Raw genomic sequence first — 14,142 nt, 5'->3', positions numbered from 1 at the left:
TGCGGCTGAGTAGGGGTGTAGCTTAGGTTGGCTGCCTGAGGCGGTTCTCAATCAGAGTCAGGTGATTCTCGTTGTCTCTTGATTGGGAACCATATTTAGGTAGCCGGGGTTTCACTGTGTATTTCATGGGTGATTGTTCCTGTCTCTGTGTAGTGTTCACCAGATAGGCTGTAATTAGGTTTCACATTCCGTTCGTTGTTTTTTGTATTTATTAAGTTATTTCATGTATCGTCATTTGTTTCATTAAAGAACATGAGAAACTACCACGCCGCATTTTGGTCCGACTCTCTTTCGACAAACGAAGAACGCCGTTACAGAATCACCCACCACACACGGACCGAGTGGTGTGGTAACAGGCAGCAGGAGCAGCGAAGGGAGGACGTTATGGATAGCAGAAGTATGGAGTATACGTCGTGGGATGAAATAGACAGGTGGGCGGTCGACCCAGAGAGAGTGCCGGAGCCCGCCTGGGATTCGCTGGAGCAGTGCGAAGAGGGCTATAGGAGAATGGAGTCGAAGGGAAAGACACAGCGGCGCAGAAGGAAACCCGAAGGTCACCCCCAAAAATGTATTGGGGGAGGGCTCAGGGAGAGAGTAGCAGAGTCAGGAGTCAGACCTGAGCCAACTCTCCCTGTTAATCGTGAGGAGCAGCGATCAAAGGACTTCTGAACTTGGGAGGAGATATTAGACGGAAAAGGACCCTGGGATCAGCCTGGAGAATATCGCCGTCCCAAGGAAGAACTGGAGGCGAAAAAAGCGGAGAGGCGCTGGTATGAGGAGGCAGCACGGCGACGCGGATGGAAGCCTGAGAGTCAGCCCAAAAAATGTATTGGGGGAGGCTTACAGGGAGTATGGCTATGCCAGGTAGGAGACCTGCGCAAACTCCCTGTGCTTACCGGGGGGCTAGAGAGACCGGGCAGGCACCGTGTTATGCTATGGAGCGCACGGTGTTTCCAGTGCGGGTGCATAGCCCGGTGCGGTACATACCAGCTCTTCGTATTGGCCGGGCTAGAGTGGGCATCGAGCCAGGTAAGGCTGGGCAGGCTCGGTGCTCAAGAGCTCCAGTGCGCCTGCACGGTCCGGTCTATCCAGAGCCACCTCCACACACCAGTCCTCCGGTAGCAGCTCCCCGCACCAGGCTTCCTGTGCGTGTCCTCAATCCAGTATCACCAGTTCCAGCACCACGCACCAGGCCTTCAGTGCGCCTCGCCTGTTCAGCACAGCCAGAGCCTTCCTTCCTTCCTGCGCTGTCGGAGTCTCCCGCCTGTTCAGCGCTTCTCGAGCCTTCCTCCTCTACAGCGCTGCCGGAGCCTCCTGCCTGTTCGGAACAGCCTGAGCTGCCAGTCTGCATAAAGCAGCCAGAGCTGTCAGTCTGCATGAAGCAGCCAGAGCTGTCAGTCTGCATGAGGCAGCCAGAGCTGTCAGTCTGCATGAAGCAGCCAGAGCTGTCAGTCTGTATGAAGCAGCCAGAGCTGTCCGTCTGCATGAAGCAGCCAGAGCTGCCAGTCTGCAAAGAGCTGTCAGTCTGCAAGGAGCTGCCAGTCTGCAAGGAGCTGCCAGTCTGCAAGGAGCTGTCAGTCTGCAAGGAGCTGTCAGCCTGCATGGAGCAGCCAGAGCTGTCAGTCTGCAAGGAGCTGCCAGTCTGCAAGGAGCTGCCAGTCTGCAAGGTGCTGCCAGCCTGCATGGAGCAGCCAGAGCTGTCAGTCTGCATGATGCAGCCAGAGCTGCCAGTCTGCATGGAGCAGCCAGAGCTGTCAGTCTGCATAGAGCAGCTAGATCCGCCAGTCAGCCATGATCTTCTAGATCTGCCAGTCAACCAGATTCTTCCAGATCTGCCAGTCAACCAGTCTCTTCCAGATCTGCCAGTCAACCAGAATCTTCCGGATCCGCCAGCCAGCCAGGATCTACCGGAGCCTACTACCTGCCTGAGCTTCATCTCAGTGCTGGGCTTCCTCTCTGTACTGGGCTTCCTCTCAGTACTGGGCTTCCTCTCAGTACTGGGCTTTCTATCAGTCCCGGGCTCCCCCTCAGTCCCGAGCTGCCCCTCAGTCCCGAGCTGCCCCTCAGTCCCGAGCTGCCCCTCAGTCCCGAGCTGCCCCTCAGTCCCGAGCTTCCCCTCAGTCCCGAGCTGCCCCTCAGTCCCGAGCTTCCCCTCAGTCCCGAGCTTCCCCTCAGTCCCGAGCTGCCCCTCAGTTCAGTGGGGTTCTGGGTGAGGACTATTAGGCCATGGTCGGCAGTGAGGGTGGATTATCCCAGGACGCGAAGGGGACGAGCTATGACATTAATGTCCCGAGCCAGAACCGCCACCATGGACACACGCCCACCCGGACCCTCCCTATGGTTGTGAGGTGCGTCCGGGAGTCCGCACCTTAGGGGGGGGGGTTCTGTTACGCCTTGGTCATAGTGTTTTGTGTTTCGTTATATATTTGGTCAGTGTACACTGTACTGTGACATGGGTTTATATGTTGTGTTTCGTATTGGGGTTTTGTAGGCATTGGGATTGCGGCTGAGTAGGGGTGTAGCTTAGGTTGGCTGCCTGAGGCGGTTCTCAATCAGAGTCAGGTGATTCTCGTTGTCTCTGATTGGGAACCATATTTAGGTAGCCGGGGTTTCACTGTGTATTTCGTGGGTGATTGTTCCTGTCTCTGTGTAGTGTTCACCAGATAGGCTGTAAATAGGTTTCACGTTCCGTTTGTTGTTTTTTGTATTTATTAAGTTATTTCATGTATCGTCATTTGTTTCATTAAAGAACATGAGTAACTACCACGCCGCATTTTGGTCTGACTCTTTCGACAAACGAAGAACGCCGTTACAGATATTTTAAATCGGATTCATTGAATCTTGTATTGAGTAAGACTAATATGCAGTATCTAAGTACCTCAGGGCTACCTCATCTAGCATGAACCAAGATAATTCACTAGCTGAATGTTGATGAAAGTGTTGCAAGAAGTGAAATTGCATCATCAAGCAACCATCTTCAAGGCCATTTAACTTAAATCCTTGTGGTAACTTACTGTATAGGTACAGAACATAAATTACAAATTGATTAATTGTATTATAATGTAGTAACATGTTATGCTTTGAAATGTTTTTTGAAGTTTGATTGTTAATAAATGTGCTTCACTGATCAAAGATATTCAAACTAACCACAGTTTTTTCCTTACAATGTTAACTTATGTGTACCTACAGTATGCCTAAACCTCACCCTAACAATCACCCAAAACTCTACACACCACCTCCAACAATGATATCAGGAGAACTCTCTCTCTTCCTTGAGGATAGGGGTTTGTCCAAAAGTTTACAGGAATGTTCAAGAGCACAACGCTTACCTTGGCATCTCACTCATGTTCTGAATGGAACCATGTACACCCCAGACTGTTAGGGATCATTCAAAAGAGAATTTGGACAGGGCAGAGTGATAGAGAAAGAGAGGGAGTCTCCCCTCTGCATTACCACAGGTTTGGAAATCGTCTTTATACGGGTTCCGTGGTCCTGTTTCTGGCCTGTTTTGGTCTGTGTTAGGCTGCCCCCGCCAGTGCTCCAGCGGTCCAAACATCATCAGAGGACGACAAGACAGTCGCTGAGGAAATGTATCTGAAGAATTGCATTACATGGCTCAGTATATTGCTACCCTTATCATCAGTATTATCTTAGAATAACGCGGGAAAATACAAGTTAGCCTACTTGTTATGCTTGTACTGTTTCGCATGAGAGTCGTAATAGGCATGAGAAAACAGATTGTTTAAAATGTTGTCTCTAATCCTCCTTCGACACCAGGACTATCTGTCTCAATAGTACACATATGTGGGGTTGACAAACTCAACTTCCCAGAGTATTATCAAGCCAGACTTCAACAAGAGCCTAGAGGCCATGCAGGCACTCTTTGGCCTGGAGGTCACTGGGGTTCTGGACAAAAACACTCTGGAGGTGATGAAGGAGTCCAGATGTGGAGTGTCTGACATCAGCAGATATGAACACCCCACAGGAAACCAAAATGGGAGAAGAACACTGTGACCTACAGGTATAGTGAAAGCTCTGACTGTAGATGAGCACTTTGACTTCTTTTAAAATGCATTACTTTTGACAGCTATAATCAAGGAAAAGAATATGGTATTCATGGTTCATTGTTGATCATCTGCTAAATATGTCAAATCCGTTGTTGCCCAGCCTGGGTCATTGTGCAATGCCTGCACTGCAGGAGTAAAACGGGTCCCTTTTATTTGTCAGGTAATGTCAGTGAGTGACTTGTGTTTGACAAAATCACTCAGTACACACCAGACCCGAGGCAGTGATGTACGTAGATGCAACTATAGCCCAGGCCTTCTAAATCTACAATGATGTGATCCCCCTGTACTTCAAACAGATCTACACTGACACTGCCAACGTCATGATCCTCTTTAAGGGTGGATGTGAGTATGGACTATGATAATGGTATTGACTCAATCACTAAATCAAATCAAATTTTATTTGTCACATACACATGGTTAGCATGTGAAATGCTTGTGCTTCTAGTTCTGACAATGCAGTAATAACCAACAAGTAATCTAGCTAACAATTCCAAAACTACTACCTCATAGACACAAGTGTAAGGGGAAGATAGGCAAGATAGGGGAAGATAGGGGAAGGGGAAGATAGGCAAGATACAGTAGAATGGTATTGAGTGCAGTATATACATATGAGATGAGTATGTAAACAAAGTGGCATAGTTAAATTGGCTAGTGATACATGTATTACATAAAGATGCAGTAGATGATATAGAGTACAGTATATACATATGAGATGAATAATGTAGCGTATGTAAACACTATACACTACTGATGAACGTCTTAAATCTTACTTGTCTAAACACAGATCATACAGACTATCCTTTTGATGGGCCAAATGCTGTCTTAGCCCATTCCAACTCCCCTGGACTGAACCAAGGTGGGGACCTGTTCCCGATCCTTTCCCCTGATTGGAGTCCCTATTTATTCCTTTGTGTTCCGTTCCTGTCCTGTCGGTTCCTTGTTTAGAATTCACCGTGGTTAGACTCAGGTTTTGCCTTCATTGATGACGATGAAACCTGGACACTGAGCCAGAGGGGTGGCCATCTGAACACACAACACTATTTAAAACATAGTGTAGCCCGATTCACTGATTCAACACACACATGTAGTGTTGTACTCAGGAGTGAATCTGCTGTTGGTGGCTGCCCATGAGTTTGGTCATCCTCTGAGGCTGGACCACTCCAGGGCCCGGAGAGCTCTGATGTTCCCCACCTATCAGTATGTCAACACCAATGGATACACACTGCCTGATGATGACAAACTTGGGGTCCAAGCCCTGAATGGTCATTAAACACATTGACAGCATTTCTATAGAATAATTATGTTCACTGTATGTGTTTTTTATTACCATCTTTCTTGAATACTATTGGTATGTTTATGTGATGTGTGTTATCTTAAAGGTATCCGTGAACATGACAGCTAATGATTTGTGTACTCCCACTCTCAAACTCTCTCTCGTACAAACAGTGTTTACTTCTCATATTTCCACAGGTGACAAAAAACTGGGGAATAAGGACTTCAGCAAAGACGATCCTCCCTGGCTATCCAAAGCCAACTTTGGCTTCCACTCATCAGTGACTAAGGGAAAACCTTATTTGTGTGCAACAAATACAGGAGGTGTTTGGAACATGGTTACATTAGACTCCAATAATTGATATGTCATGCATTTTTCTGTATGATAATATGCATCATTAGATTTATTAAAAAATCTAAATAAATAATTATATATAATAATATATATGCCATTTAGCAGACGCTTTTATCCAAAGCGACTTACAGTCACGTGTGCATACATTCTACGTATGGTATAATTTGATATTATGTTTCAGCTTTGATGAGGCAAGATGCCAGATGCACTATGGATATCCCCAATCCATAACTCAGGATTTTCCAGACATTGACTCCAAAGTTGATGCTGTCTTTCAGAACTTTGATGATAATTTACTGTAAAACTATATTTATTATTATTACATAAATGAGTTAATAAAGCATTCAGCACAACTTTTTTTTACTGATAAAGACAATTTTATAGGTTACCCTCTGGAGAGCCTTGCGGTTGAGGGCGGTGCAGTTGAAGTACCAGGCGGTGATACAGCCCAAAAGGATATCTCAATTGTGCATCTATAAAAGTTTGTCATGGTTTCAGGTGACAAGCCAAACTTTTCAGCCTCCTGAGTGTCACGACTTCCGCTGAGGTTGGCTCTCCTGCCCGTTCGGGCTGTGCTCGGCGGTCGTCGTCACCGTCCTATTAGCCACTACCGATCCCTTTTCGGTTATCTGTTGGTTTTGTCTGATTGTTTTCACCTGTGTGTTAGTTAATTAGTATCTGTATAATATGTAGGTTGTCCCGCCCTTGTTTTGTGCGGGATTGTTTGTTTTTGTCATTTTGTTTCGGCTGTCAGTGTTTTTGTGGTTTTTCTCCGGTTTGTCTGTTTATTCCTGTTTTGGATATTTTTCACCCTGTTTGTATTTTGGGTTGTCCGTGTTTATTGTTGTTCACCGGAGAATAAACCTCTATTCATTATTTGCTCTCTGCGCCTGATTCCACCCACCTTGACTAGTCGTGACACTGAGGTTGAAGAGGCGCTGTTGCGCCTTCCTTCTTCACCACACTGTCTGTGTGGGTGGAACATTTCAGTTTGTCTGTGACGTGTACGCCGAGGAACTTAACTTTCCAAGTTCTCCACTGCTTTCCTGTCGATTTGGATAGAGGGGTGCTCCCTCTGCTGTTTCCTGAAGTCCACAATCATCTCCATTTGTTGACGTTGAGTGAGAGGTTGTTTTCCTAACTATTGAGTTGGAGGCGTGCATGGCCATGCAGTCATGGGTGAACAGGGAGTACAGGAGGGGGCACGCACCCTTGTGGGGCCCCAGTGTTGAGGATCAGCGACATGGAGATATTGTTTCAGAAAGTCCAGGACCGAATTGCACAAGGGGTTGATGACCCAGGGCCTCAAGCTTAATGATGAGCTTGGAGCAGGTATGCCTAACCTGAAGTACGCTTACCACCAGTGGTAGCTCAATCCCGTCTGGGGTAAGTCAAATAAACTTGTGATTCACATTTAAAAAAACTATAAAACAGTATATACTGTAAAACTATATTCATTTTTATTACATACATGAGTTTATAAAGCCTTCAGCACAACTTTCACAAGCCATTTTATTCTCCTATAGGTTACCTTTACTTCTCAGATGGTCCAAGGCAGAGTGAGTACTACTGGGTGATACATGTTCTCCTGAACTACAGCTGGCTGGATTGCTGCTAAGATACTACTACTAGTTATTATTTTATTAGGCTAGTCAGTTAAGAACACATTCTTATTTACAATGACAGCCTAGGAACTGTGGGTTTTTTCTAATCCTTTTTAATCATTGTCATTTAAGAGAAATAATTATGGGCCTCCTGTGTGGCGCAATGGTCTAAGGCACTGCATCGCAGTGCTAGCTGTGCCACCAGAGATTCTGGGTTTAAGCCCAGGCTCTGTCGAAGCTGGCTGCGACTGTGAGGCCCATGGGGCAGTGCACAATTGGCCCAGCTGGGTTAGGGAGGGTTTGGCCAGCAGCGATATCCTTGTCTCATCGTGCACTAGTGACTCCTGTGGCTGGAAGGGTGCAGTGCATGCTGACCAGGTTGCCAGGTGTACGGTGTTTCCTCAGACACATTGGTGTGGCTGGCTTCCAGGTTGGATGTGCATTGTGTTTTGTTAGGTTATGTTATGGGAGTTGCAGCAATCAGACAAGACTGTAACTACTACCAATTGGGGAGAAAGGGGTCAATATTTTTTTTTCAAAATAAATAAATAATGAAGAGAATTTATAGATAAAACTTATCAGTGCTCATCGGCCATTGGACATAAACATTTCACAACAAGTTGGAAATCGCAAATTCAACAATGAATGGTTTGAAATGAATCAGTGTCTAATTGCAAGACTTTGCAAAGCAATCATTATCCTGCTATTCAGTGGAGTGGCAGTGTGGTCCCTAGTCTAAAATTAAGGGTCTAGTTTGAAATTATAAACATTCAAAATTGGACATGCTTTCAATAAAGTATGATTTCTGCCACGCTCAAAACAACTGTTAATCTAAACATTACTAAAGTGGCATTATTTAAAGTGACTAGTGATCCATTTATTAAAGTGGCCAATGATTTGAGTCTGTATGTAGGCAGAAGCCTCTCTGAGGCAATCACCATATCTACATGTACATACTACCGCAATCAGCCTGACTAACCGGTGTCTGTATGTAGCCTCGCTACTTTTATAGCCTCGCTGCTGTATATAGCCTGTCTTTAACTGTTGTTTTATTTCTTTACTTACCTATTTTTCACCTAACACCTTTTTTGCACTATTGGTTAGAGCCTGTAAGTAAGCATTTCACCTGTTATATTTGGAGCACATGACAAATAAACTTTGAATTGTCATAGATTTGATAGAACTAAATCTTATTATCAATAGTAGTAGTACTTAGTAGTATCTTAGTAGCAATCCAACCAGCCGTAGTTCAGGAGAACTGGACCATCTGAGAAGTAAAGGTAACCTATAGGAGAAAAAATGGTCTTTATCAGTAGAACAAGTTGTACTGAAGGCTTTATTAACTAATGTATGGAATAATAATAAATATCGTTTTGCAGTATTTATTTATCATTTTAACAAATAAGTAATGTGAATCACATTTTTATTTGGCGCACCCCCGTCGGCATTGCGCGTCCCCCTTCATGGTTAAATACTGTAAATAAGTGATTACTGTCTTTGATTTGTAAGTGATTGCTGTCTTTGATTTATATCAAATGATATTCAAATAACTGTTGGAATATAATCGATAACTGCCGGGTTATTTTTCTTTTTTAATTCAAAATTCTTCACATTTTCAAACAGTCCATTTCTATTTTCCAAAGGGTCAATGCATTTGGATGATGTTTTTTCCGAGTAGCCTCGTTTCAATGCTCAAAATAAACTGAAACCATGTAGTCTTCAGCAAAATAACAACACAATGTCAATTACAGGTAGCCTAGTCAAATAATGAACATCCAAACACATTAACCATTACTCTCTCTCGGGAATTCCACTAACGGTCCGTATGTAACCAAACGTAGCTGCTGCTCATTCCGTTTGCTCGAAAATTGATAAATGGTTAACAAAAGTAAGGCCTGCCTCCATAGAGACACATACTGTACCAGCTATACTGGTAGTACTGCTACTACCAGTAGTACTACACCTGCACCTGTCGACGACACAAGTTGTTCTGCTTCCACGAGCACATCCAATGCTAGCATCAGTAATTCTTCATTTGTTATTAGCCCAGCTAGCATGGACACTGACAGTTTTGATTCTGATGCAGCCGAAGAGTTACTGCCCCCTTACCCAGGAAAATCACCGAACAACAGACATGGACGTTGGACCATCGAAGAGGCACAAATATGATGAGAACTACATTCTTTTGGGGTTCACTTATATTGGGAGTAGTGCCTTTCCATAGCCACAGTGTGTTATATGTGCAAAAGTCTATCTCAGAACTCAATGAAATGTTCACTCTTACGCAGACGTTTAGAAACAAAAAATATTCAAATCTGCGAGCTGACAAGGTACAAATCTGTCGTTCTGCCCCTGAACAGCCAGTTAACCCACTGTTCCTAGGCTGTCATTGAAAATAAGAATTTGTTCTTAACTGACTTACCTCGTTAAATAAAGTTTAAAAAAAGGTTAAAAGAAATAAATACTAAAGACAATGATTTGAATCACTATTATTCAAGTCATTTCTGTAACACAATGAATTCAGATGCTACATGCTTCCCCCATTACACTTAGATGCATGGAGGAGAAATGTAGGTGATGTGTAGTAGACATCGGGCTCTCTGATGAAGTTGCACACTTGGAGAAGTTTGTGCGAGTAAAAGAGGAGCACAGGTGAGTACACTTATGGCTGTGCATGCAACCCAATACCTTCCCTCGAACTGCCTTGTATTGACACAAAAACATTTTCACTTTTGACCACTGATTGACAGGTACCTTGAAAACTGTTTTTGTTGTCTAATCAGACATCTCTTGTGCTTTGTTTTTAGGTTCTTACTGAAATCACTTTTGCAGTACCAGTCTGTGTCAGAGGGGGAGATGCTTATCGCTGCCAGTACCAGTTCCCACCCCCCTATGACATTCAGCTCCAGCCCAATGTGGGCATCTGGCCCCTAAGCCTGGCCTTCCTAAGAAGCCCAAGAAAGAACGAAAGGAAGGAGTCAGGGAGAATGGAGAAGAAGACGGTGCGTAGAGCCATGTTTATACCAGGCTACCTGTAGATTAGACACATTCTTATGTCCTGTGATGATGGGCAGCACAAAGTGTTCTCCATAAAATATATTTTCCTCAGGACCAAAAAGAATGTTGAAAAAGCAGAAGGTTGCTGACAGGGGTCTCGTAAGCAAGCTGGTTCAGCTCATCGCTCTGGACTCCTCAGGACGTCCTCTCTTCCCCATAGTACTTGGGGGTCTGACTGTGTACAGTCTAGGGGATGTCTGTGTCTCAAATCATGCTTATGCCTCACATTTGTTCTGTATAAACACTCTCCAAATGATCTTACATGGTTTTCTCCATATCTCCTCATTAGCATGACCACTCTTAGTTGAAAGTTCTGAACAGATTATCACCAAATTGTCCTCCCTGATCATTTTGTTCAGGGTCATTATCCATGAAAGGAGACCAGGAGAAGCTATTCAAGACTGTTGGGACACAGCCCATGACTGTTCTCAGATCAGTGGCTAGAGAATAATGAATGATGTCCTTCCCTGTTCCAGATGATCACAGACAGCATGCTATTCCATGACCAGTGTGCCATCTACCCAGTGAGCTTCTGCAAGACACGCTTCTTCGCCAGCATGAAGAGCCATGATCAGCAGTGCCTCTACACCTGCCAGATTAAGGACGGGGGTGGTGGCCCACAGGTACCCTCACACTAATTTAGCTACAAAAAATCATGGAGTCAAATGCTAAGTAAGTCAAATAGGTGTTGTGAGACAGCTTATGAATGTGCTTGCGAGAAGATTTGTCCTTATCAAACCATCTCTTCCCACCCCCACTTTGAGATAGTGCCTGAGGAAAACCATAAGAAAGCCATAGCTGCTTCCTCGGCCCTCACCTGCCATTCCAACCTGCTGAAGGCCATTGGTGCTCTAAGGTACCTCCTTGCTGTTTAGACTGGCTTATAGAATCGGTGGATACATTTCAATGTATGATTTTTCTCTCATTATCTTACATTTATGGCCCACATCATGCCTTCAGGAGCAGACTTCTTTTGTTTCTCCCACTCCACCGTCCAGAACCTTATCCAGTACTTCCCGGGAGCACACAAGCGCTGCAAGTGTGTCTCTAGTACTCAAGTATGTCAGATACCTCACAGGACATGAGTTGAACATTGCACATTATCTTTGTGGAGATTGCAATTGGTGCATTTCCTGAATTCAGAGGAACTGACCTTAATATGCTCTCTCATATCTGCTAAAGTATGTATAGCTGAACGACTTATGTGTTGCTTATTGGTTTGATATGTCCCTGTACAGTTATCTGTGGATCCGTTTTGAGGTGTGTCATCCATGGCCAGGCTCTACACAGCCTGTTGGAGGACAACGCCTCAGTCAACTTTGAGCCCTACCAGAGACACCAGGGCTTTGATGACAGCATGAGGGTGGAGCACAATCTAGTAGGTGAGGCAGAGCAGTTTGGCACAGACTTTCTCTACCTAGCTGTACCCTCTAGGCTATTTCTCTACCTACAGTGAGGGAAAAAAGTATTTGATCCCCTGCTGATTTTGTTTGCCCACTGACAAAGAAATGATCAGTCTATAATTTTAATGGTAGGTTTATTTGAACAGTGAGAGACAGAATAACAATGGTGGAGAGTTAGGAGAGTTAGGAATCTTCTTCTGTGGACAGGTGTCTTTTATACAGGTAACAAACTGAGATTAGGAACACTCCCTTTAAGAGTGTGCTCCTAACCTCAGCTCGTTACCTGTATAAAAGACACCTGGGAGCCAGAAATCTTTCTGATTGTGAGAGGGGGTCAAATACATATTTCCCTCATTAAAATGGAAATCAATTTATAACTTATTTGACATGCGTTTTTCTGGATTTTTGTTGTTGTTATTCTGTCTCTCACTGTCCAAATAAACCTACCATTAAAATTATAGACTGATCATTTCTTTGTCAGTGGGCAAATGTACAAAATCAGCAGGAGATCAAATACTACTTTTTTCCCTCACTGTACTTATAGCCCCTAGGCTATTTTTCTACCTAGCTGTACCCCCTATGCCCTTTCTCTACCTTCCTGTACCCCCTGGGCTCTATCTACCTACTTGTACCACCTAGGCTCTTTCTCTACCTATACTATCGGTCAAAAGTTTTAGGACTTCTACTTATTCTGCTCAGCAGAGCAGCACAGGGGAACCCAAGGGCAGACTCAGACCAGGAAACAGGGATGAATGAACCAATATTTTTATTGTAACACAGGAAAAGATGAAGTGCAGATCCAGGGAAGCTTGGATGAGTTGTAGGAAACCAGATGTGGAGGCTGAGGTTGGAATGAGCTGTGTTGGGGCAGGGTAAACGGGTTCAGAGGGTAATCTAAGGGAGTGATGATGAGTTGAATCCAGAGCAGGGTAGCAGGGTGGTGAGATGTGGACAGGAGACAGGAACCAGAGTCAGAGCAGCAAAACAGCAGTGAGAGGAGAAACAGCACCAGGCAAAGAAATAGGCAGAGCAGGATACTTAACTTCTTGGTGACAGGGGGCAGTATTTTCACGTCCGGATTAAATGCATGCCCAAATTCAACTGCCTGCTACTCATCCCCAGAAGATAAGATATGCATATTATTTTGGATTGAAAACACTCTGAAGTTTCTAAAACTGAATCATGTCTGTGAGTATAACAGAACTTAAGTAGCAAGCGAAACCCTGAGGAAAGGTCACTCTCTTTTCAATGAGTTTTCATTGGGAATCCAAATTTCTAAGGGACTTTCTTGCAGTTCCTACCGCTTCCACTGGATGTCACTAGTCTTTAGAAATTGGTTGAGGTTTTTCCTTTGTGTAATGAAGAAGTAGCCCTGTTCAAAACGAGGGTCACTTCAAGTGTACTGTTAGATAGAGGCGCGTGACCAGAAAGGCAGCGTCAGTTTGTTTTCTCCCTGTATTGATCACAGATCATTCCGTCTTCAATTTATCAATTATTTACTTTAAAAAAATGCCTAGTTGTATTACAAAAGTAGTTTGAAATGTTTTGGCAAAGTTTACAGGTAACTTTTGAGATATTTTGTGGTCATGTTGTGCAAGTTGGAACCAGTGTTTTTCTGGATCAAACGCGCCAAATAAATGGAATTTTTGGATATATATCGACTGAATAAATTGAACAAAAGGACGATTTGTGATGTATAAGGGACATATTGGAGTGCCAACAAAATAAGCTCGTCAAAGGTAAGGCATGATTTATATTTTTATTTCTGCATTTTGTGTTGTGCCTGCAGGGTTGAAATATGTTTTCTCAAAAAGCATCATTTGCTTTTTGAAATCTGACATGTTGGCTGGATTCACAACACGTGTCGCTTTAATTTGGTATCTTATATGTGTGCGTCCCACATATCCCAGAGGGGTTAAATAACAACAAATAGCTAGACGCATGACTGACTGAACGGAGATTATGATCTGGCAGAGTTGAAGTGGCAAGACTGAGTATTTGTAGAGGTCTTGATTATAGACCGGGTTGCAGCTGCTTTCCAACCACACAATCACACAGAGAAGAAGAGGGAGAGAACTGGGGGAAAGAGACACCGGATGTCCACTAAGGAGTGTAAGCAGGACAGATGTGGACAGGTGAAACATTCAAAAGGCTTTTCTTTATTTTTACTTTATTTTTATTTTTTTTACTATTTACTATTTTAACTATTTTCTACATTGTAGAATAGTAGTGAAGACATCAAAACTATGAAATAACACACATGGAATCATGGAGTAACCAAAAAAGTGTTAAACAAATCTAAATATATTTTAAATTTGAGATTCTACAAGTAGCCAGACTTTGCCTTGATGACAGCTTTCCACACCTCTTGGCATTCTCCCAAC

At 43.9% G+C, this 14,142-nt stretch overlaps 2 pseudogenes; both read left to right on the top strand.

Moving 5' to 3' along the window:
- Window positions 1-3,747: 3,747 nt before the first annotated feature.
- On the top strand, window positions 3,748-10,336 carry LOC124004935 (annotated as a pseudogene).
- Window positions 10,337-10,418: 82 nt separating this feature from the next.
- The window catches only part of LOC124004934, a 59,357-nt pseudogene continuing 55,633 nt past the window's right edge, over window positions 10,419-14,142 (top strand).

Source organism: Oncorhynchus gorbuscha, linkage group LG19 (genome assembly GCF_021184085.1).
Source record: "Oncorhynchus gorbuscha isolate QuinsamMale2020 ecotype Even-year linkage group LG19, OgorEven_v1.0, whole genome shotgun sequence".
Lineage (NCBI taxonomy): Eukaryota > Metazoa > Chordata > Actinopteri > Salmoniformes > Salmonidae > Oncorhynchus > Oncorhynchus gorbuscha.
This window is presented reverse-complemented; position numbering and strand designations above follow the sequence as displayed.